The following is a 25140-nucleotide window of genomic DNA, read 5'->3' on the forward strand; positions in this document are numbered from 1 at the left end:
AAACCTCTTCTTGAATTGTTCGACAAAACAACAATACTCCTCAGATGTCATTGTAAGTGCATGAGAAATGGCATAACCATAGGTCGAAAATTGCATGTCCCGTTCGTGTTGCAGTTGCATAACATTATTGTGGTACAATGAGAAGAGGAGTGGAAGTGCAACACTGAAGAGTAAGGGAAGAGGGAGAGAGCACAAAACATAATTTTGCTAAATTAGCGAAAAACAAAAGAAATGCCACGTGGACTTGTGGGCGGGGTTAGACATTCCCCCTGACTGAAAACTCCCCAATTGAGCACGCACCAAAATCGTTTGCCTAGAGCCGTGTTCCCACCACGAATCGCGGGTCTGAGGCACCATAATCAACGTCTAAATATTTGGCAAAAAGTAGGAAAAAACAAACGAGAAGCCGTTGGAAAAGAAATATGTAAAAAACCTGCTGATGGCTTTGGATTGCATTTGGTGCCGGGCAACGGGCAACGGGCATCAGGCAACGGCCAACTAATTATAAAAATTTTTTTGCAACCCCTTTCACTGCGCACAATAAGAATTATGCGAAACCCTTTTGTGAATTGCATGCGACTCGATCTGAGGGTCTGAGGCCAAGTCCGGGGTAAGTGATTGTGTACGTGCTCATTATGGAAATTTCTTTCTGTTTTATTTTTTATGTTTTATGTGTTTTTTTGTGTTTTGTGTTTTGCATTTTTCCATTTCTGGCATTGCAAAATTAATGCAAATACCGCTTGGCATGCTTGGATCGCAAACGTTGGGCAACGTGGGCCGTTAATGACAGCTGGCTGTGTTTGTGTGTGTGTGTGGATGAGGATGGCAACTCTGGAACACAGTGGAACTCGGAGCTTAGCGAGGGGCGCTTGACAAAGGTTTATTGGAGCTTTGACACAGGCGATACGCGATTATAATTAGAATTTAGCCGCGGGGTTCGGCATGGACAGTAACTTGAAATTCGGAATTTTTGCAGACCAAGCCAAGCCAAGGGTTGTTGGGGGTTCAAATGGGGTTGCAAAAGTGTTTTCGGGTTGATTGCCAAAAAACTGCTGCGCGACCGACTGACTTGAAAGTGCCACGCTAATCGAATTTCAAATCGATTAACTGGCCAGTAATTTGGAGAGAACGCAGATGTTATAACTGATCTGCCAAAGATACATTTAAGATAATCTCAAAATCCCTTGACGAAACTGTCATTGAAGACATGGACCTTGGTCTGTGACCCTCATGTGATGTCGTTAACCCAGACCCCGCCGGTTGGGGCCATTAGGAACGTAACGCAAAAAAACGTAAAAAAAATAGCAAGATGCAATAAAAATTATTGTGTGCAATTAATCGATCGTTGATAATTATCGATTATATATTAAATACAATTATAATTTACATATAAGTAAGTACAAGTACGACTGCGACTGTGACTGCGAATTCAACTCAATGAGGAATGCCGTGCCTAATGGATTGTCAACAAAGTTGCATTGAAATGGCGTCTTTAATAAGCTATGATTAAGTAGGGCATTGTGGGTAAGCGAGAGGGGGACAGCACTTGACTTCATTTACTGCATTGACAATTGACAACGTAATTAGCCTCCTAGCCAATGTAATTAGCGTAGGTGCAAGCGAGACGACAATAATTACGCCAGCCTCGAGTCAACTACGTATGTATGTAACTGACTGTACCTCCAAGCTAGCAGCATTTGTTGTTATTGTTTTGTTGTTGCTGTTGCTACTGCTGCTGTTACGTTCCCAGCTAAGTATTATTTATTATTTATTTATTATAATTATTTATTTACTTTTTACAACTAGCAGTGCTTATTAAAAGCAACTTAACTCAACGTAAACGCTGCGCAGCGAAAAGACAATGGCCACGTTATTATTTATCACGCCCACAATGCATCCCAACTGCCGCCTTCTTCCGCTTCTACCCCTCCATAATAATGTAATAAATGTCAGTAAATGACTTTTACTTTAACAGCAATAGTAAAATGCGAAAGTAGAGCGCTAGAATTTTACTACTTGTAATATAGTTTTAAGATTAACTCTTCTGTTAATCTATCCATTCAATAAATTTGCACCAACTTTAATGGCACACTAGCTCACTCGAACTCAGCTATGTCATTTATTTATGATGTTCGCTGGGAATAATCAAACAAACAATAAATCGAATGGGATAAGCTGATTACAAGTCTTTTAATTAACATTCCAGTTTATGCTGTCTAATGGGGCTAGGTGAAGTTTAAACTTAGGAGTCATATGGGACAGAGTGTGTGTATAGAGATGATGGGAAATTAAATGAGAAAATAGAAAATTGAGCAATGAACTTTTATGACAGATGGTATTTTCAACTAGAACAGTTCGCTGGCTTAATGTAGTGAAATTTTTGATTTCAATTGAAATAAATTTCTATTAATATTTTTAATTGTTTGTTAAGCGAAAAATTGCAGTAGCTTTCAAAATGGCGAACTTGCTTAGAGAAGAAGAAAGCGAGAAAGCAACAGCAAAATCGTTATATTTGTTAATTGAGATTTGACCTGATGATATAGTGAAATGAGCACAATATAGCAACAACAAGATCAGCAACAACAACAATGCCATCAGCTGAAGCAGCACAGCGACAAATAAAATTGACGTCAACGAAAAAAATTGTCGCGAGAAAGAAAGAAATGCGCTGTGAAAGTGTGTTAATTAATTGAACGAGGAGCAGACAAATAAACTGTACTGTACTACGCAAGAGGGTATAAGTACAGTGTAATAAAACGATTAATTTGTGTATGCAAAGTGGCAAAGTGTTGCAAAGTGTCCAAGGCAAGTGGTTCAGCAAATGGTGATAAACACAAAGGGGAAGGAGAAGAAGAATGAATTTTCAAATTGTGAATAAGCAAATGAAAATAAAAATACTATCATTTATATAAAGTGAGATTTGGCAAAAGTAGAAGAGGTTAAAATAATAGCATATTTATTTACGAATGTCTTAGAAACATGTATTATAAGAACATTTGACAAAACCACGCTTCTGGGGTATAATCTTTAAAAAATACTGAATAATTATACCCAAAAAAATATACCATTATCATTAAAATAAGTGGGCCAACGCATTCAATTGACATAAAAATCTTTGAATTGTTTAAGTATTGATTTCATTTAAATTCCAAAAATTTCAAGTAATCGATTGTAAAGATAAATGCAGTTAGTTGCGTTTTATGGCAACTGCGAATATCGTTTATTATTTGTTGCCGATGCCCAGCAAGAGAATGTCTCCTAGACAGGCTAATTGAATGCAGTTTGCTGTTATATAAAGACCTATAACTAGATGCCTAAATATGCGCCACATGCCACTCTCTATTCCTTGCGGCGCCCCGAAACGTTCCCAATATATCAGGCCATTCAACGCCCCAATGCTTTTGCAACACTGCGCACTAAAAGTTTGCAGGCATCGTATGTTTGGGACGACGCGTCGTCACACTTTCCTATAATTTGCGCTCATAGTAACTGCAACAACAACAACAACAACAGCAACAACAACGACAACAAACTACAAACACATATGCAACAAAAATCAAATGGCACGCATGAAATTAAAGTTTAAGCGCGCAAAAAATTTATATGTACGACGCCGTGTGCCAATTAATGTAAATTACGCGACGTCGACGACAGCAACGGCAACAGCAAACAGCGGCGGCAACACGACACCAACACCAACAGCAACAACAGTAACAACTACAACAACAAGAGCAGTAATAGTGACGCCCAGCGCGAGATATGGCAACGCCGTGGGGGCCACTGCCAGCAAACTGCACGCATGCGTTCATCTATCCATCCCCCTCTCTCTTGCTCTCTCTGTTTCGTTCGCTCATGATGGCTACACGGAATTTTGAAAGTACTCACAACGCCTGCAAGAAATTAGCGACTACAAACACACTGTAAATGATTATTAAATGCGCCAATTTGTTGTCGCCATCGCCCGCAGACGAAGTCTCAGTCTCAGTCACAGTTGCAGTCGCAGTTGCAGGTACAGTCACCGCGAAGGCTCATTAAGTGCGTGACGGCCTAAACTTATACATAAATGCATGAGCCCGCTTAAGCAACTTGCTTAAAACTGAGGCAACTGTACGCACTTAATAGGCAGGTGGAATTGTTTTGACGGATAGACACTAAGTTAAGCTGATATGATTTTTAAAACATTGATGAAATACTTAATACAATATACATATGTATAAATAATTATTTACAATCTGTTTGCATAAATCTGTTTAAAAATATTAAGAATGATAATTTGCAAAAGTGATAAAAGGTAAATCACAAAAGTTGATAATATAACTGGTCTTTAAAATAAAGATTTGTAATTTGATTGTCCAAATTTCGCAACGATCAGGTTAGCAAATGCCCTTAATGGGCGTTTTTTATATTTGTATTTTTGTATTTCCTTTGAGATTTGTAAAATATATCAAAAATTTTGTAAATCTGATGCAGGGAGTGCAAAAAGACTCCAAGATGAAATTTTTACAAATATTTTGTAATATATTTAACATTCAAAGTAGATTACACTAATTTAAAATAACATTTAAAAAGAAGAATTATTTTGTAATTAAAAAAAAATATAGAAAATAAAAAATATATTTTTAATATTATAAATATTATTACAATAAATTTGTAAATAGTTTCATTCATTTTGATTATACAAAATTTAAAATAATGCAAATATCATTGTATCCATTTAATGTAATCCAAAATATTCGGTATCAACTCATTTTTTTGTGTATCGTGTGATACATCGCATATCCGAATTTACCGAATATTAAAGTAGACTTGTGAATGATATAGTGAATGATCCATTGAGTAAACATTTCTTAAGCTTTTTCACTTGGTCAACTATCATAACATAGTAGATTAAAAGCGACAAATAATTTTTGTTGTCTATACCACTTATTGATATATTTTGAGTTTTTTATTGAATGTCATATAATAATTGACCATATGGTTTATGGCCATATATTGTACCATAATAAGCAAAAATACTTCTGAGAAATAGTGAAAACTAAGCCATAAAGCTAACAGCTAAATTAAGTAAAACTTTTTCATATCAATGCATTTAAATTCAATGGCATTGCATAAATAAATACATTTTTATTCTCAGAACAATGAATCCCTATTTAATCATACCCTTTTCTCCCAATTCCCAATCACATTTCAACTATCAATACTTCTTTCTGTAGAATGAAACTAATGTGTTTTGAAATCAGTGGTTTACCGCATAATAATGACTTTAAGATTAACACCATATAATTATTACAGAAATAGAAATTTATTTATGCCTAGATCAAATTATTCAATATTGCGAATTACGAATAATCATGAAATTATTAACATACATTTAATATATGAATATTAATATGAATATAACTTATATTGAAAATATAGAATGTATGTACATATGACGTACATTTTATTAATTGCAATATTTATGGTATTTATTACGTACTTTTCTTTTGCGCAGTTTGATGAAATTCGGCTTTTGTTTTCTAATGACTGCCGATGCTGGCTTCTCATTAAAAGGTTAAATAACTTTGCATTGAACTCGTTATCGCAATTGTCTGGCCATTATCAAGAACAGCATCGTCATAATAATAATAATGCAAAAGCCAATCAACGAAATATATTTATTTAAATGAGTCTAAATTACGGCTCATTGAAAAATATTGGACGAGACGCCTGCTTTTCTGGGTTCTGAGTTCTGGGTGTGCTGTGCAGCTCAGTCTATTTCTCTGATTGGAAATCAACAGAAATAAAATTGAAGAAAGAGGAAAAAAAATATACGCAGTGGTTGTTCAATACGTAAATTAATAAAAATCGAAATCAGTGAAAAACACTAAATGTTCAATTTATGCGACAATAATTGAGGGAAAGAGCGAGAGAGTCCACAAATGACACCAAACACAAGCGAAATATAACAGAGCAGAAACCAAAGCACACACTCGTAACCAATCAGGGCCATATTAATCAACTTTTAATGAAAGTCATTTAAATGTGTTAATTTTTGTACGCATCCAAATGCCAACCACAAGCGTTGCTCTTTTGTTCCAAACTACGTTGAATACATGTCTCGTCTCATTTCTTGGAATACTCATATGCTGGTGTCAAGCATCTGGATGGTTGTGATGCAATTTCAAAATCACAGATTCAAAAGAATGATAACGCATTCTGAACTGCTTAGCTATTGTTACATTATGTGGGAAAATTACGTTCAAATGCTGCACTTTTATTATTTGTTATTAAAGATAAGGGTTGAAATGTGATTCATTTAAATGTGTTCCATTGAAAGTCTGATCATACTTATCATTAATATCTAAGCTAGCCATCTTAGAACTACTCTAAGATATTGGTTGAGTTAAATACTTAAAAGGATGTTCCTAAAATGTAATTCTTTTCTTATGCATTCTTTCTGCTTCTATTTTTTGTATTCTTGAGATTCACATATCTTATTATGGTATTATATTTACGATTACTATTCCGCAAAATGTAACTTTTTTACTTAATTTTTGCATGAAATTGAAGATAAGTGTTTTCATTGCAATTCTGAATATATATTTATTATATAAGCTCGTATCTTATCACTATTGTATAACACAAATCTATATATTTAACATTTAATGCTTTTCTTATGACAATCTAGAAATCAGTTAAATTTAAAATATAATCTTTCTTAAGCAGACATCCACAATAACAATGCATTTTTTTATATTTACTTATTCATCGTATTAAGATCATATTTCTATATCAGTTTTACATACTTCTAACTTTACTCTAAATCACTCTCTGAGTTAAAAATATTCCCGCATTTATGCAACAGTTCGTGCTCGAACTTTTCCCTTTAATAATCAATTATTGGCCTTGTCGCATTTCAGTTTTCATAAATTTGTGAGCATTATTTGATTTTGTCTTTTGTTTCATCAGATTCTCTGCAAGATCCTCAGAGCACATTAATTGCTTCACGCGTCACAAATGACGCAATTTGAGAGATGCTCGCTTTCGTTGGCGCTGGCACTGGCAATAATGCCAATTAATAAACAACAATAAGGCAATACATATTTATTAATAATAAGTAAAATAATTTGCCCAATTAACAGCGACAACATTCCAGTTGCCTTCCAGCTCTTCCAACTCAACTCCAGCTGTCGACCAATCACAAATCACAACGCGCCTCCAAAGCGAGAGCGAGCGACTCCATAAACCCAATGAGTTGTAGTTGTTTTTGTTGTTGTTTTTGTTGCTGATGCTGTAATTGAATTCTTCTTTTTTTCCAAGTATTTCTGTAAATGTTCTACGCGCTAAGAGGCAATTGAAATTGAAATACATTTTCAAGCTTGACAGATTTAATTATTGTAAATAAATACACGCAATCGATAATGATGTGTGCATGTTGGAAAAAACGACCCAAGAGAAAACTATGCTGTGTGTTGTTCACTCAATTGATTGGGTAGTTAATAAGTAAAGCATAGTTTACATAAATCTACTTTTGGCTCAAATCCTCGATTTATTGTTCTTTTATCGTTTGCTTCGATGCCAAACCTTCGAGCCAAATCAAAATGAAATATGTAAATAAAAATAGTTTACAGCACATTGATAGCAAATTTTGGCAACTAAAAAGAACTATCTGTTTTACAAATGTGCAAATAATTGTGATATTCGAAATCTGCCAAGTTAATTCGAACTAAAAATATGTTTATACCGGCAATTTAGTATATTCTGCACTTTATGGTATATTAAAAACGTAATACTAGAACAATATACCAAATACATCCTTTTTTATATTTAATAATTTTGTGGTATATTATTTTCAGTATATTTTTAGTATTTTTGCGGTATATAAATTCGGTATTTTTTAAAAATTAATACCACACTGTTTTGCTTTTATTCACCAAGTGTACCAAATAATGCATTTGGTATATTGTTAGTATTTTTGTGGTATACATACATATGTACACATATAATTAATAGTATATTTTACTACTATCTCACATTTGGGCACACTCATATGCAACTTTTTTACTCTTTTCTTAATTCCTTCATTATTTTTCTTATGGTGATTCAGACGTGTAATAAATGAATACAAATGTTTTCCATGTCCTTGTCGTGTATTGACACCGAAGTATTTCAATCAACAATCAGCCATGCATACTCGACTTATCTTTGTGCTGACAATGGAAAATTTATGAGAAATTATAGCCAATTGAGCACCAAATTCGCACGTATCAATATGTGTGCCATAAACACGCACATACACACACACACACACACACACACACATTCTCGCGTGTGTCGCTGAAAATTTACGCTCATTTTTGGGCTTATAAATTGCAGGCCAAACTCTGGCAGACAGGGGCCAAACTTATAGGCCTGGTTATAGAATATGTTTGCTGGCAACGCAGAAATTCACACATTCGAGAATATGTATTTATGAGTGTAACATTCCATGCGGAAAATTTGTCTTAGCTATTTCCATGTTGATTTTTTTTCTATGTAAATATGCAAGTGTAAAAAGTATGAATACTAAAGAATATAATGAAAGTACGTGTCTGCAATTAAAACATTAAATGCGATGCAACGCAGTGTGAAATTAGCATTACACTTAGTCTGTTTATAACAGGCTATTAACTTTTAATTAAGCTGGTTAAGCTTGAAGTAAACTTGATTATCAATATTAAAGTGCATTCAAAGTTTAATAGTGATAAAAGTAACTATTTAAAACACTTTCGTTCTTTTTTATTCAAAACAAGTAAATTTCTAAGATAACTAGAAATGAAATAAAGATAAAAATATATGAAATGGATTTCTAGAAAATTCAAAAAACACATATTGTTTGTTAAACATTGAATCAACTTTAACATTAATTGTTATTTAATAATGTTTCCCTATTTTTCGCGCTGGTCAAGAAACAATTTTACTTGACGGTTGGAAAGTTTTTGTTGTGTTTTAGAGAAATTATGAGAAATTAGAATGCAAATGGCGGCAGCAATGAAAAGTCGGTCGAGAGTCGGACTGTTGGCAGACAAATTGCATTACTCATACGCAATGTACGGCAGTAATTGCATGTAATAAACGAGCGTTTGCTAATTTAGATAAGTTTTTGCCGCTGCAACTGAAACTGTAACGGTAACTGGTTGCTTCGACCTGCTAATCGGGCACATCAATCGAGCGTCGGCCATAACAAACCATAAATAACACACACGAATGCGACGCCAAAAATGGCGCTAAACATTCGTTGTTATTGTAATTGTTTCAGCTGTTTTTTTTTTTTTGCTGTTGCTGTTCTTATTGCTATTGCCATGGCTTTGCTTTGGTTATGAATGAAGCAGCGTTGAGCTTATGAATGGGCAGCGGTGAGGTGAAGGAGAAGCGAGCAGAGATTGCTCAGATTGCGACTAAGTTCATATAGAAAAACACACTCAATACACTCAACACACAACACACAAGCGAACAGACGAACACACAAACGCCAAGTTGACGTCGCCGCAATAACAGCAGCACAGCAAACGCCGCCAACCGCAAGTCGACAAACAGCAAAACAGCAAACAAAAAAAAGCGTGCGAAAAATCAGCGACAGTCGCAGTCGCAGTCGCAGTCGCAGTCGCAGTCGACGTCGCAGTCACAGCAGAGGCGTGACGTCACATGCCTGACACAAGATGCGCACAAAAAGTGGCGGCAACGCCAACGACGACAAAGCAACTTATAAAGTTGTAAAAGCCTCAGCTTAGGAGTCTTGGCCATGGCCATGGCTGTTGCTTTGGCTGTCGCTGTGGCTGAGATGCTGCCCCCGATGCTTAGTGTAGTACGAGTGTCTTAACATGGCCAACTGTTGGCGCAACAGGCGGCGCCTTCGTTGGGTAACTTGGCTAAGAGCAGCAGGCGCACAGCATTGCCAAAGAGTCAACAACGACGACGACGACGCTGCTGTCGTCTTAATGTGACAGACGCGACGTGTTGCGAGGGGTTGCGACTCTTGTTCGAGACTCTTTTTGTCGTCATCGCCGACGTTGTTGTTGCTGCTGCTGTGGTTGGCTAAGAAGAAATTCATTGCCCCGAAACAGAGATGCTCACAACATGCGTAGACTATTTAAAAGGCTAAGGCAAAGAAATGAAAATGGCCTAAAATTATATTGACAACTTTAAGGGCCAAATAGATCCAAATTTGTATCTACAATAATTTTTAGTTGAAATAACCATTTAAAATATATATTGTCATTAATAAATTTGAAGTTAATCAAGTATAACTTTACAAGTATATGAACTAATGAAACGAAATAAAAAATTAATATTAAAATATAAAATGTTAAGTCCAGCTCATCGCCCCAACACAAACTGATATGCTCACAGTATGTGAAGACTATTTAAAAAGCTAAGACAATAAAATCAAAATTGTCTAAAATAATATTGAATAAAGGCTGAATTATTGAAATTTGTAATCTAAATTAAAATGATCAAATTTAATCAAATCATTTAATTTCATAAAATTTGAAGATTGAATTTTTATTAACAAATTCACATTTTTACTTCAGAACTTTAAATGAAATATACTTATTATTGACGCTGAGTAATAAATAAAAGTAAGAATGGACACTGCTCCGAAAATTAAACTATTTTAAAAGCTAAAATAATATGGGTAACATATTTAAACCACTTTATAAATTGATGAGATTTATTACATAAGTTTACATGTTTTAATATAAATTTTTTAAATTATTGAATTTTTTAATTTAGATTGAAATTATTATTATAATATACTCAATAATTTCGAAGTGGTTTTAAAAAGCTCTAATCGCTTCACTAAAAATTTTGTATTTTGTTTCATTGTTTGACTTTCTTTAATTAAAAAGTTTAGGTAGGAAATGATACATTGGTCTGAACTCTTTTATCTTTTATTTTTCCATTCTTTAAAACATTGTCTAAGAAGTTTATAGTCTGACACAATTCCAATGCAAATAACCTAAAATTTGTATTGCCAAATCTACCATCTGTTAATCATGTTAACTTGTAAAGCTTCTTTTCATATTATGTTAAATAACAGTTCAAATTAGTTTAGGTTTCTTTATTGAAACTATAAAATAGAACAAAAAATAAAAGAAAAACTAGAAACTACTGAGGCAAACTATGAATTGGCGTCCGTCAAATTTGAGTCAATGGCAAGTGCAACGCCTGTGCAACTCTAAAGTTTTGAGTCACACACTCGTAGTTGTGTCTAGAAGAGCAGCTCAGTCTATTAGCACTTGTGTCTCTATCGTTGCTTCAGGTACAGTTGTTGACCTTCAGCTTGAATTTGAGTGAAAATGCCAGAAATATCTGCACACCTAACATATCTGGCTACAAGTTGAGGCCATCAACTGATTCTCAACTTGCCACAGCAGGCAGCATTCAAGTGGCCCATTAGGCGCACTTAAAACGCCCACAGAGCAGTCGTCCACCCACACAACTGCACACTCACACACACACACACACACCGACAGAGAGACAGCCAGACAGGCAGCAAGTCAAATAGGAAAAACTCTATTAAAACACCCACTAAAAGAAAAATTACAGACACTTGGCAGGCAGCTCAAAGAGCAGGACACCGAAGGCAAAGTGAGGTGGCAAAAGTAAAAGATTTCTGCCACCAACAATTTTTGGCCCTGTTTACAAATCTTGTACACAAAAGTCCAAATAACAGAAAAATACAAAAAAAAAAAGAGGGAGGGGAAAACTCCCTTCGTGCCTTCGATGCTTTAACATATAATTTTGGCACACGACGACGACGATGACGAAAACTTGAGTTGGCCCCACAGAGCGAATCAAGTCAGTGCTACATTTCCTATAAAAAGACGGAGAGCAAAAAAAATAAAAGGGAAAGAATAAAATGAAAGAGGAGAAGGAGAAGGAGCTGCCACACTTTGGCAAATTTGTGTGCTGAAATATGCAACAGGTTGTTTTGTCCTCCAGAATAGCTCCTTTTGTGGGTCTGTCTGTCTGTGTGTGTGTGTGTTGGTGTGTGTATCTGTGTGTCCCTTTTTGTGAATGAGCTCATAAAACGTTTTTCTTTTCACATTGCCCGGGTGTTGATGTCGTCGTCGTCCGTCTGTCTGTCCGTCTGTCTGTCCCGTCTTCCTGACTGGCGTGCGCCCCAAGTTGCTCTTTAGTTTTCAATTTTTTGCTTTTTTAACAACAACAACAACAACTACACCCCACACTGAGTATCTACGTTACGCTTTTGTCCAACTTTGGGTTAAACATTTTGCCAGGCCAGGGCAAGTCTTTGATGACTCCCTTTCTATGGGATAGACCCGTCTCGCTGTTCCCCCTTGCCTCTTAACCCTTCAATGTCTCTCTCACTCTCTTTGAGCTGCTCATTTTGATTAAGTGCGAAACAATTAAGGCTACTGTTTGCTGCTGTTTATGTAGTTAATCGTGCCCGGACCAGAGGCGACTTTTCAGTTAGCAGCAAATGGACAAAGGCAGTCAAGAGGCTATAACCAGAAACAGCTGTTTCTCTCTCTCCCTCTCTCGCTCTGTGGTCGATGTAACTTCAGAAAAGAACGATGACGGATTGCCACTGTCAACTAAATTGTAGTGCATAAATAAAGTATTGATTAACACAAAAAGTAGTTAAACTTTAGGGCTAAACTTGAAGATGGTATTAAAGAAAAATCTAAAAATAAATTGAAATGCTCAGCGAGATACATAAGAAAAGATAGCTATCAGATATGCGAATTGTAAATTTAAAGCAATATAAACTAATTTCAGAATAAAAAGAAACAGAATAAAATTGCAATAAGTAAATATAATATATTGTTTAAGTGATGTCAGAGTCTTTACTATATTTTTAGAAAAATTCTGTTATGCATTTATAGAATTGAACCCCATATATTATATCAAAGATGATTGACAGCAAGTATTCATGTCAGACATTTGAGTAAGGAGAAATAATGCTTTAAATATCTTTTTCCCAAATTTTGTAATAAAATATTTAAAATGTTGCTCAGTGGAAATTTCTTGTAAAGTATAAGAAAATATAGTTAAATATGATGGATTGAGTTATATCATAAATGTAGCTTTAAACCTTCGCTCAAAATATGTTTTTTCTAAAGATATTTAAAGCTTAAAAATGTCTTATTATATTTATACTATATAATATATCATAGAGATTTCCAATACTATAAGAATATTATATATAATATATCTCAGAGATTTCTAATACTCTAAGATATATTATATAAATTAATCGATTATTTTACCTTGTTTTAAGCATTTAGCTTGTTTTTGAATAACCAAAATGAATTTATAACATTTTGATTAACAAATTTATGCAGATCTTAAGTTATATTACTTCTCTTAGAGTATAGTGTATTTTATAACTACATCTTTTTAGATACATTAGAGCAAGAAAACTTTTGTAACTCGAAATGCAGCCGATTAGTTAGACCCGTTTTCGGTTAACGGTTTCAGTTTGGTCTCATGTTTTTAGTGTTTTTCGTTTAATTTTTGTTAATTAAACGCAATTAAAAGCCGTCTCTCTCTCCTCTTGACATACTTGCAGCTTGCACGCGTCCGAAGCGAGGCAGCAACAGTAGCAACAACAGAAGTTCGAGTAGCATCTGCCCAGTTAATGAGACATGCCACACTCGTCACATGGCACTGACAACTGTCGAGCTAATTGCGCAATTAACTGCAAGACACGAAGAGATGGAGAAAGAAGGGAGAAAGAAAGAACGAACAAGATAGAGAGAGAGAGAAAGAGTGACCCAGAGAATGCCACATGTTGCATGGGGCAAACTCAAAAATTTGTTTGCATTAAGTGTTGCCAAATCTCAAGCACTTAATTCACGCTTTGTTAAAGGTGTTGAAAGGCGGTCGCTGCACCGCACAGAGAAAGAGAAAGATTTACCCCAAAAGGCCATTTACCACCAGCCAAGTTAAACCAAATGCAAAAACCGCAAAAAAAAAGCCACCAAATGTGTAATGTGTGGTCCTTTTTTTCTCTAGCAACTAGAAATGCGAGAACTGGACCCTGGAACCCGAAGCTCATTTTGACTTTGAACAAGCTGCTTATCCTCTACGTAGAGAGCCAGGGCAAGGAAAATGTTAATTACCCTTTGTGTTTAAATAGACCCAACCATACATACAGAGAATCCCTTAGACCCTTTCGCACATGGAACACAACGGGAAAAAATAGAAATGTAAAAGTTGGCCTGGGTCAAAGTCGTTGGAAAAAAAGATGTGGGACCTTGTGTGTTATTTGAAGCAATTAAAATTATTATTTTAATGTCAACACTTTGGTGGCCAGGATAATGCATGTAAAATGAAAACATTGCCAACGCCCCCAACATACAAGAAAAAAAAAACAAGCATTCGCCAAAGGACCCAAATCCGTTAAATGTTTTTAAAGATTTAGCCCATCCTCCATTTCCACTTCGACTTCGTCGATTTCCATGGGATTCTTTTGCCGTCGGCTGTTGGCAACGGCGACTTTAACGACTTTGCGTTTGGAGTTACTTTGGTTAAGTTTTGGGGTTGATTTTACGCCCGTGCCACGGCTTACCAGGCGTTGAGAAATTCCGTAAAGTGTTTTTACGGTATTTGCACCCAGCTCAGCTCTGTTCTGGTCTGGGTTAGGTCAGGTTTTCTCAACTCTCCACTTTGAATATATATATTTTTTGTATTTGTTTTTTTTTTTGGTACTCAGCGAACGTTTGAGAAATGTTTTCGGTTTTGCTTTGGGTTGCTTGTGGTTTAGTTTACTTTTGGTGTGGGTGAATGTGAGTGTGTGTGTCTGTGTGTGTGAGGGGGAGCTTGGATTGGGGATGATATCGTTTGGTGTTGCCATTTGGCTGTCAGTTGGTCAGCTTGGAGATAAGCAGGTGTTATATTTTTACGACTAAAGTGGCTAAGCCGCTTGTTGCGGGACATTCGAGAAGGGGTGGAAATTATCGGACTTCTAATGAAGTTTTCTCTTCCTGAAGATGTCGAATGTATTCAAATACATTTAAGGAAGTTAAAAAGTTGATTATAGATGCTTGATCATTAAAATGTATAAAAAGCATTAAGGAAGTTAACAAACACATTAGCAATCTACAGTCCACAGTCAGATATTCGCTACCCATTTTCAATAATATCATATTTACAAAATATACCAAATTGATATACCGCAAAAATACCGAGCTATACCGAAGGCTATATTTGGTATATGGCCATAGTACTACATTCAAAATATTACATAGAGTACAAAATATACCAGATAATCTGTCTTCTAATAAAGTTTTCTCGAATAATAAAATAATAAAAAAAAATTCTTCAACAATTTAAGCAAATACGAAAATGTGAAAATACCCGCTATCCATTTTCAATAATACAATATCCTGAAAATATACCAAATTAATATACTGCAAAATTACTTAAATATACCGAAGGTAGAAGGTAGTACTACATTCAAAAAATACAAAATATACCAGGTAATCTGTCTTCTAATGAAGTTTTCTCATCGTGAAGATCTCGAATGTAAAAATAATAAAAAAAATTCTACAACAATTTAAGCAAGTACGAAAATGTGAAAATACCCGCTATCCATTTTCAATAATACTATGTTATGAAAATATACCAAATCAATAAAGCACAAAATTACTAAAATATACTAAAGCCTATATTTAGTATAATGATATAGTACTACATTCAAAAAATACAAAATATACCAGATAATCTGACTTCTAATGAAGTTTTTTTCATCTTGAAAATGTCGAATGTATTTAAATAGCTATTTCTTTGAACAAGTTGTCATCTTTGAAAAGTAATTCTAATATAGTCTTGACTTAAAACATAAAATATAAGAAAATGTATAAGCATTTGAATAAGTTAACAACTCGAAAAATCATTTGACATTTAAATCAAATTGAAATCAATCTTGTGATCTCATTAACATTTCGGGTACATATAAGAAGTGCGTAAATAATCAGTCTTCTAATGAAGTTTGCGCTTCTTGCAGATGTCGAATGTATTCAAATATTTATTCATTTGAAGAAGTTTACATCTTATCTTAAAACTTAAAACAAATAAATAAATATATATACATTTGAGTAAGTTAACAACTTTTTCTATAATTCTAAATACATTTGAAATTTACTACAAATTGAAATCAATCTTGTGATCTCATTAACATTTCGAGTACATATGAGAAGGAGAGGAAAATAATCGATCTTCTAATGAAGTTTTTGCTTATTGCAGATGTCGAATGTATTTAAATATGTATTCATTTGAGGAAGTTTACAACTTGTCTTAAAACTTAAAAGATATAAAACTATATAAGCATTAGAGAAAGTTAACAACTTTTTCTATAACTCTAAACTGAAATCAATCTTGTGATCTCATTAACATTTCGAGTACATATGTTGCTCTCTGGTTTTTCACGCTCTTCATCGTTTAATGGGAAATGCAGTGCGATTAACTGGGGTTCAGTTGAGCACACGACACACTCGCATTATCAATGGCATTTATCTGCTATCCATCCATCAAATGGAACTGCTATCAACCCCCAAATGAATAGAGAGTCGTGTTTAAGTAGCGCTAGTTAAGAGCATTGTCGACTTTGGGCTCACGCAATGGTCTATGAAGAACTTTAATTGCTAATTGAGCAAAATACTTTTTGGCTACAAAACGAATGAAATAGAAAAACAGAAAAAAAAAATAATTATTGTTTCATGTTCGTTATTTGGAATGAAGTGAAAACGCAAAGCATAAATTATTTAATTGCTAATTAAGAATGAGCAACAATAGCAACAAAATGTAATGAATGAAGGCGAATCGAAGACGGTTGCCGTTTTTTTTGTGTTTCTAGCGTGTGACAATTCGCATTAATTAGAAGAAATGACTCCAAAAATAAGCCATTAAAATGGAAGAAAGATGGGATGAAAGAGTGGGGGAACGAGGGGAGAGGGGAATGTTACGATGCCGATCAAGCCAAGTTATTGCAGTTGAATTCTCGGCGCCAGTTGAAATGAAAGTGCGCATCTCTCTCTCTCTCTCTCGCTCGTTATATTCCCCTCTCTTTTTCAATATGTACTCCTTCTCTTTCTAGCGTGTCTTCCTGCTGCTCTTTGCGTGTTTTCTCTACCGCTTCCATTTGGACGCTTGTGACATTTTCTTAATTGAAATGATGCGCGTTCGTTGATAAAAATTCGTTTGTGTCCCTCTCTCTCTCTATATATCTATCTTTATCTTTTCATTTCTCTCGCTCTCTCTCTCTTTCTCCCACTCTTTGCACGTTTTGTGTTGATTATTATTACTGTTCATTATTGTTCATTATTAAATGAGTGTGTAGATGTGACTTGCTGTGTGTGCATTTAGCACTTTGGATCGTCGCAAAATGCTTTGGTATTTTTTGTGTGGGCTTTGCAACATGCGACTTGCCACTCGCATGCCACTCGCCGCAGAGGTATTTTCATAGAGTTGTAACACACTCTGATGGTGCTACAACTCGCTTAATCAAATAATTGTTCTTGCCCCAGCATCAACACTTAGTGCCACACATAGGTATGCTATACAAAATAATTACTCGAAGGGTAAACATAATCAACTAAAGAGTACTCTTTATGTTATCAGAGGTATTTTAGTTTTAGATGGCGATTATGGTTAAATTTAAGTTCACCAATTGACCGCCTAATGAAATAAATACCATAGAATATTTTATTCTGAAAAAGCATTTAAATTTTAAAAGAATAACATGTAGTAATAAAATATTTAAAGCAACCCAATTAATCTATGCTGCTTAAATAATATATTTGCTAATACTTCACAAGACTTTTCATTCTATTATAATTAACATATTAAAAGAATAGCAGAATAAAGTTGGTATCAAATTTTTAAAATTTTAGATTCCATCATTATATACGGACGTCTATCTGAATAAATGCCAAAGATCATTTTATGCTATTCAAATTATAACATTTTATAAGAATAATTCACATAAACTCATTTCACGTATCTCAATTTTATTTGAATCCATCCAATGAAATAGATTCAGAAGATCATCCTTTAAAACATATTTCAAACAATACTTGTTTTTTTTGACTAAATTATATACATTATGATAAAAGTTCAGTTCACATTTAAATACTTTCTTAAGCTTTTTACAGTCAAGTTCTTTACCAAAATTTTGGATTTTATCACTTGAATATTTTTTGTGAGATTTGTGAACCATGGCAAATTTAATGATAAATTTACTATGTGACTGAAATTTCTTTTATATATAGTAAAATTCTAATTAATTTGTTCATACTCTCATTAAAGTAGATAAATTCCACACATCATTGTGTTGAGCATTAGAGACATCAAAATTTAAGTACTTTTAAATTCATCAAAATTAAATGATGATGTCAATAACTTTTTGATATGCGAGAAATATTTCTTCTTCTTCTTATAAAATTTCTTCAACTTGATAAATTCTGTTTAGTTGCTAACAAATATTATAAGAAATTAAATCGATTTAATTACACATTAATTTATATTTTCACATCTTATTAAAAAAGTTGATCACATATTAGAGATATAATAATCAATTTACAAAGATAAAGTAGAATTATGCCTTTCAAATATTGGATACAATTTGAATCAGAATTGAACCAGACAATTCAAATACAAATACTCAATCTGATGGCTTATTATGCAGATGGTCTAATCAAGTACTTAATTACATCATTAAATGGCAGCATCTTCTGCATTTGCTTTGCTTTGCTTTGATGACGTTTTTGGCTCGTTTGGCTGGCGCCTTTCACAATTGAGATGCATTTCCTGCTTAACCGCAATAAAAATGCAAACATTAAAAACCACCCGAGTTTGCAAATTGGCTAGCACATCAAAAAAAAAAGCGAAAATCCTTTCAAGATACTCCTGCTTCACGATTCGCGACGTGTTTTTTGTCGTGCAATTCATTTATGAGAGGTAATTACCATTTTAATTTTGTTTAATCTGCTGGGCCCCCCAACAAGTGAAGAGGCATGTGGAATGGGCATGTGGCATGTGGCACGAAGTGAGTTACTTCCATTCGGAGATTTATTAGGGCAGCAATGGATCTTTTGGATTAGCTTGTGGGCGGTTTTTCTTCGCCAGCTGCTGGCCGAAAAAAATATCTGCACATAATTACGCACTTTTCTTGGCTGCTTTTTGTCTTCTCCCGTTGCTGTTGTTTTCTTTATTTGCTAGTTGGCGTTTTTACGATTTGCCTACTTAAAGTGACAACGTGACGCCGGACGAAGAGCGAGTTGCCTGTTGCCTGTTGCAAGTTGCCTGTTGAATGTTGTTGCTGCTGCCTCTTGGTGGGGAGAAGAGGAATCGCAATTGCCGCTGGCTTTTGGTTATTTTTAATGTTGTTGCTGCCTGTTTGCTGATTTTCGTAGCCGTTTCTTGTGCCGCATTTGCTGCATTTTTATGCGTTCGTCATCCGTTTGTCATAAAAGAAGCAGCAGCAACAACAACACCAGCAACAGCAACTGCAACCAAATGCAAACGCAAAGTGCAACAACGATTTTTAATTTTAATTTAATATCTAATAATTGTTGTTGATTTTCTTTGCTTTTTATTTTGCCAAGCAAAATTTTCCGTGCAGCTATTTATGCATTTAAACCTGGCCAACAACATTCAGCATATATGCGGCTTTAATGGATTTCTCTGATGATGAGGCGCAATATCATTAAAATACTTTTCGTAAACGGAAAAACTGTATAATAAGGCTATATATATGTGGAAAACGTACTCGATATCACTTACTCACAGTCTCTATCTCCCCTCTCTCTGGACTGCTCATTATTATGTGGCTGCAAATAAAGTGTAGACACTTTTTTTTGTCTGACAAAAATATTCCATCTGCTGCAATTATAATTTTGGATGTTCTAATCTCACAATCAATGAATCATTTCGTATTTCGAATGCTGAATACATTTTGAATTGCAATCCAACTTGAAAACAATTTTTGTAAATAATATTTCATTGTATGAATTTTAATACTAAATATACTAATTGTATACTAAATGTCTGAAATGTTGAATTTTTATACTAAATATTCCAAGTTAATACTAACTATCTTATTTGTGTTTCATAGCTATTATGTAATTTGTATTAAGTGTAATTTAAAATTTTTGTAGTTGTCGGTAAAATGACAACTCTCATAATAAAATATACTAAATAAATACTAAATATCTGATATTTTTAGTATCTAAATATGAATTTTGTATTTGAATGCAATTTGAATGTTTGGCACTTAGTCATTTTGTAATATGAAAATATACTAAATTCATAAATATTTGATATGTTTAGTATTTAAACCTGTTATTTGCATATGGTGAAATTTGAAAGTTTTATAGTTGTCATTTTATCATTAATTGAAAAACAAAATATACTAGATTAATACTAAATATCATATGTGTTTAGTATTTAAATAAGTATTTTGGATTACAATGTCTTGCACTTTGTCATTTTGTAATATGAAAATATACTAGATTGATAAATATTTGATATGTTTGGTATTCAAATCTGTTATTTGTATAATGTGTAATTTGAATGTTTTATAGTTGTCATTTGATCATTAATTAAAAATGAAAATATACTAAATTAATACTAAATATCTTATGCGTTTGGTATTTTAATCCGTAATTTGTATTAAATATAATTTTAAAGTTTAATAGTTGTCATTTTGTAAATATTTGAAGTGTTTGATATTCAAATCTGTAATTTTAATGTTTTGTAGTTGTCATTATTAAAATAAGAAAATAAACTAGATTAATACTAAATATCTGATGTATTTACTACTTAAATCTATAATTTGAATTAAATGTAAATTAAAATTTTCATCATTCCAGTATGAATGTGTTATATGAGTAAACTACTTTTGATCTTAAGTACACAATAATTTCATATTCAAATTAGTTCTTATTAATTGCCGTTTTAATGAATAATGTTGACTTTAATACTCCACATACAATGTATTATTTTATGTAATATTTTTAATTTGTATTAAATTAATATTTCTATAGTAATTATTCTGTCAGTATGTCAATTTGAATAAATGATGTGGATCAAGTACACAATAAATTTTCTATTCAAATTATTTGTATTAATTTGTTGCAAATGGAATTTGAACTGATTAATATCTCTGTTTTGATATCTGACTGATCTGGTAAACAACTTTGCCGACGGCATTTCAGTGTTGGTCTTTAGTCGATCGAATTGTAAATAAGAAAACGAATTCACTGCGAATCTCTGTAAGAATTACTTAATTAGTTTGGAGGCAGAACAAATGATAATGACTTCATTAAATGCAAATGGCACCGAGAATAGAATTCACCAATTCGTAAAATTGAATAGGATGCTGAATGTTGAATGATGAATGTCATTGTGATTGCCGCATAAATTTCTGTGGCACCAATCGCCAAGCAGTCGACCAGCTAAATAATTACGCGATAACGAGCCGTGGAAAACTAGTTGCAGGTTGCAACCCTGTTTGATCGAGCGACCCAGCGACTGTTGTTGCCTGGCAACAACAATACTGAGTACAAAACTAAACTCGGTATTAATTTGCAATTAATGCAGCTAATTATATTTAATTAAATGAACGAGCCAAGCGGCAGCAGCAACAGCAGCGGTTAACAATGCAATGCACTTAGTGCAAGTCGAGCTCATGCCCTGTGGATACTTTGTAGCCAGTTACAGATACAGATACATTTACAGAGATACAATGATAGCCACTACTACAATATAGTAGTAGTAGATGATAATTTGTGTGGAGCTTGGACACACTGGGAAAAATGTAACGCGCAGGTTGTGGCGGCTACCAAATGAAACTGATTATTACTAATGCCATTGTTGTAGTTGTTGGTGTGAATTGCTGCTTATTGTATCTCGTAGATACATTTTACAAGCGGGCGGCGCGCGCGCATTTTGCAAAACGTCCGCTACTCATTCAAATGGCAATTGTAATATTTAGATATCTATTTTTCTGTTTTCCATTTTTCTCATTTTATTTGTATTTTTTCCTTTTTTTTTCGTATTTTTTTCGTGGGGTTGCATCATTTGCAAGCCTTAGCACATTAAACTATTTATGTGTAGAGTTGCGTTTTTTTTTCTACATCATTTTTATTTTAGTATCTCACAGATACATTTGAGCGACTCATTGTTGCAAATTGTCAACGCTGCGGCCGCTGCTGTTGAACATATATGATTAGTTTAGTTTGACTGCTTGCTTTATTATTATTTATTGTATTTACTTTTATTATTAGATGCCAGCATCTATTTTTGTGCTCGCAAAACAAAGGCCCCAAAGGGGGGGAATCGAGCTGAGCTGAACAGAAACCAAAACCAAAAACGAACAGGGCCAACAGAGAACTCTTGCAACAATTTAATGTCTAAAATGCAGTTGATAATGCGAATTGATGTTGTGCCAAGCAAATTATACTTAATTAAAGCTATTAACGATCCTAACTCTTTGCATAAAAATCACATCAATTTATTGTATTTTGCTGCATTACGATGTCAAGGCCGAGTCAAGATTTACATACACAGCTTGCATTTACTTTGACGTTCGCAAAGTGCGTGAGAATCGAAGTTTTAAGATTTATCCTAATGATTTTTAAGTGATACTTAAACACAAAGCTGAGATTTGCTAAATTTCAAGTCTTAAAAAATCAATTTATTGATTTAAAATCAGCAATGCAAATAATTCTTTTTTAAGTTTTCTTATTGTTACTAAGTCTAATCGGATTAAGGCTTTAAATAAGAGAGGAAATTCGATATTATAATATCTTAATTTTAATATTTTCTAAACCGGTTTTTGAATAACACCCAACAATAGAACTATAACTAAATAAGATTGATTATATGAACTTAGACCAATTTTAATGTCATTTCATTTTAATTATTTTAATCACTTTTCATATACATATATATTTCAATAAATTTAGAAATTTGTAGAATTTACCGTCTTTTTGTAGAATTAAAGCTGCAATTGAAGATTGATTTGTTGGACTTTTAGAAGTTTTGTTCTTTTCTTATCTTCACTTTAGTTGAATTTATTGCACTTTAATCAGCGTTAATTTGATAATATTTGTTTCTCTTAAGGATTGTATTGAGTAAGAACTTTTGATTAGAGTTAAGATTTGAATTATCACTTTAGAGTTAGAGACTGAGCGAACTGAGAGATAAGCGATCAAACCGATAATCAGAGTAATTAATCGAACATTCGGTTGCACTTTTTAATCACACACACACACACTCTGAGAAGAGGCTGCATTAGCAGTTGTTGTTGTTGTTATTGATGATGTTTGCTGGATGATTGTTGTTGAGCCACACGCGACGATTTCTTGAGATAGGCGCGCGCGAAATCTTTGGAATACTTTTGTTCAGGCTGCAGTTGCGTTGCAGTTGCAGTTGCTGTTGCAGCTGTTAAATGTTGCTCTGCCTGGCACACGCCGGCAGTGGAATGCCAAAATGCAAAATGCACACGCGCTGCTTGCGATGTATGCGTGCGTGTTTATTATCAATGTATGTGTGTTTGTGTGTGTGCGCGCTCAGCAACGTAACGGTGCGTGAGTGGTACGTACAGGCGCAAAGTCGTCCACAGACTGAATGAACGTGTGGCGCACAAACGGCGCTTGGACCCCCAACAATCATCAACATAAGTAGCAAAGCGCGGCCACAACAACAACAGCCCACGACAACTACACGACGACGCCGACGACGACAACAACGACGACGACTTACGACAAACACGAGCAAACAAAAATGTAGCCGAAGCCGTTTCCGAAGCCGAAGCAAGTGGCCCAAAGCTTAGCAGGAGCAAGCGAGTGAGATTCAATCCCGAGAGAGATAGACAGAGAGAGAGAGTGCGAGAGCGAGAAGGAGTGAGAGAGAGAGATAGAGAGAGAGAGTAAGAGAGCGAGAGCACAAAACCAGACAGAGTCAAACCGACGTCGACGCTAGCAGCGAGTGGTTGCTTTGGTGGGTTGAGTGCGAGGGGGTGGTGGGCTGGTTGCCCTGTGGTCTTGTCTCAGCTAATATGTGAAACAAAACGCGAGCAACGTCAACGTCGTCGTTGACTGCGCAGGAGCGCAGCGCACACACAACATGCACCATTGAAATACTCGCACTAGTCGTCGTATTTTACTGCGTCGCTGCTCCGCCCGCTGCCGAGTGTTGTTAAAATAAAAATAATGACGTCATTAAGCGCACAAATGAGCGCTGCTGCTGCCAATGACTGCAACAGCAAAAGCGACGACAACGACGACGGCGACTGCGACTGCACAGCGACGTCAACGTGGGCAGCATTTATAACTGTTTTCAGTGCAGGAGAAGTGAACACTTGACGAAGCTCCAGCTGCCCATCTCTCTCGCCCCCTCCCCAGACTTGACGAGTCAGCTCCAGTGAGTGAGTGAGTGTGAGTGTGCGTGCACGTGTGTGTGTGTCTCTCTTTTTGTGTGTGGGAGCTGCGAGAGAGCGAGCGAGCATGCAGTGTGAGCGCAAATGTTGAGAATTTGTTGTTGCCGGCAGTTGGTGTCATAAGAGATGAGCATAGGGTTGGGTGTTGGGGGTGCACTGATGACCACTGAGGGGAAAAGGCACGTGGGTTAGTTGACTGCTAATTTTTATTTACATATTTAACATTTTTGAGTATAAAATGTTTTGAGGTTTGCAATGTGAATGATACAAAAATATCATTTACATTCGTAAAATATGCAACCACATTTTAGCTGCATTTCTATTCATTCTTGTATAGTATTTTATTCATTTTCTTTTGCTCATTTGCATTGACAATCTATTCTCCCATTTTCCGTTATCAAAGAAATGTTGCAACAGTAAATATTATATTAAATAGAATTTACAGTTTCAATATTAACATAATTTTTTTTTTAATTTTAATTGAGCTTTAGAAATTCAAAAAAATTTAGATGAAGAAATTTGCATACAACGAAAAATCTCTTTGCTGGACACTTATTTTGGTATGATATGTTATAGAATGGTATAATATGGAATAGTATGGTATAATATGGTATATTATAGTATAGGATGGTATATTGTGGTATAGAATGGTATTTTATGGTATGGTATGGTATGGTATGGTATGGTATAGTATGGTATATTAT

General features: G+C 34.5%; 1 protein-coding gene across 6 annotated transcripts in view; it reads right to left on the reverse strand.

The window, feature by feature from the left end:
- The window catches only part of LOC132789628 (POU domain, class 6, transcription factor 2), a 100816-nt gene extending 77188 nt beyond the window's left edge, over positions 1 to 23628 (reverse strand). For 3 of the 6 annotated variants that reach the window (XM_060797764.1, XM_060797765.1, XM_060797767.1), the window contains exon 1: positions 22979 to 23628. The gene's annotated coding sequence lies outside the window, so the exon portion shown is untranslated. The remainder of the gene's footprint in view (positions 1 to 22978) is intronic. The other 3 variants (XM_060797763.1, XM_060797762.1, XM_060797761.1) reach the window with 1 other exon arrangement.
- Between the last annotated feature and the right edge of the window lie 1512 nt (positions 23629 to 25140).

Source organism: Drosophila nasuta, chromosome 3 (assembly GCF_023558535.2).
Source record: "Drosophila nasuta strain 15112-1781.00 chromosome 3, ASM2355853v1, whole genome shotgun sequence".
NCBI lineage: Eukaryota > Metazoa > Arthropoda > Insecta > Diptera > Drosophilidae > Drosophila > Drosophila nasuta.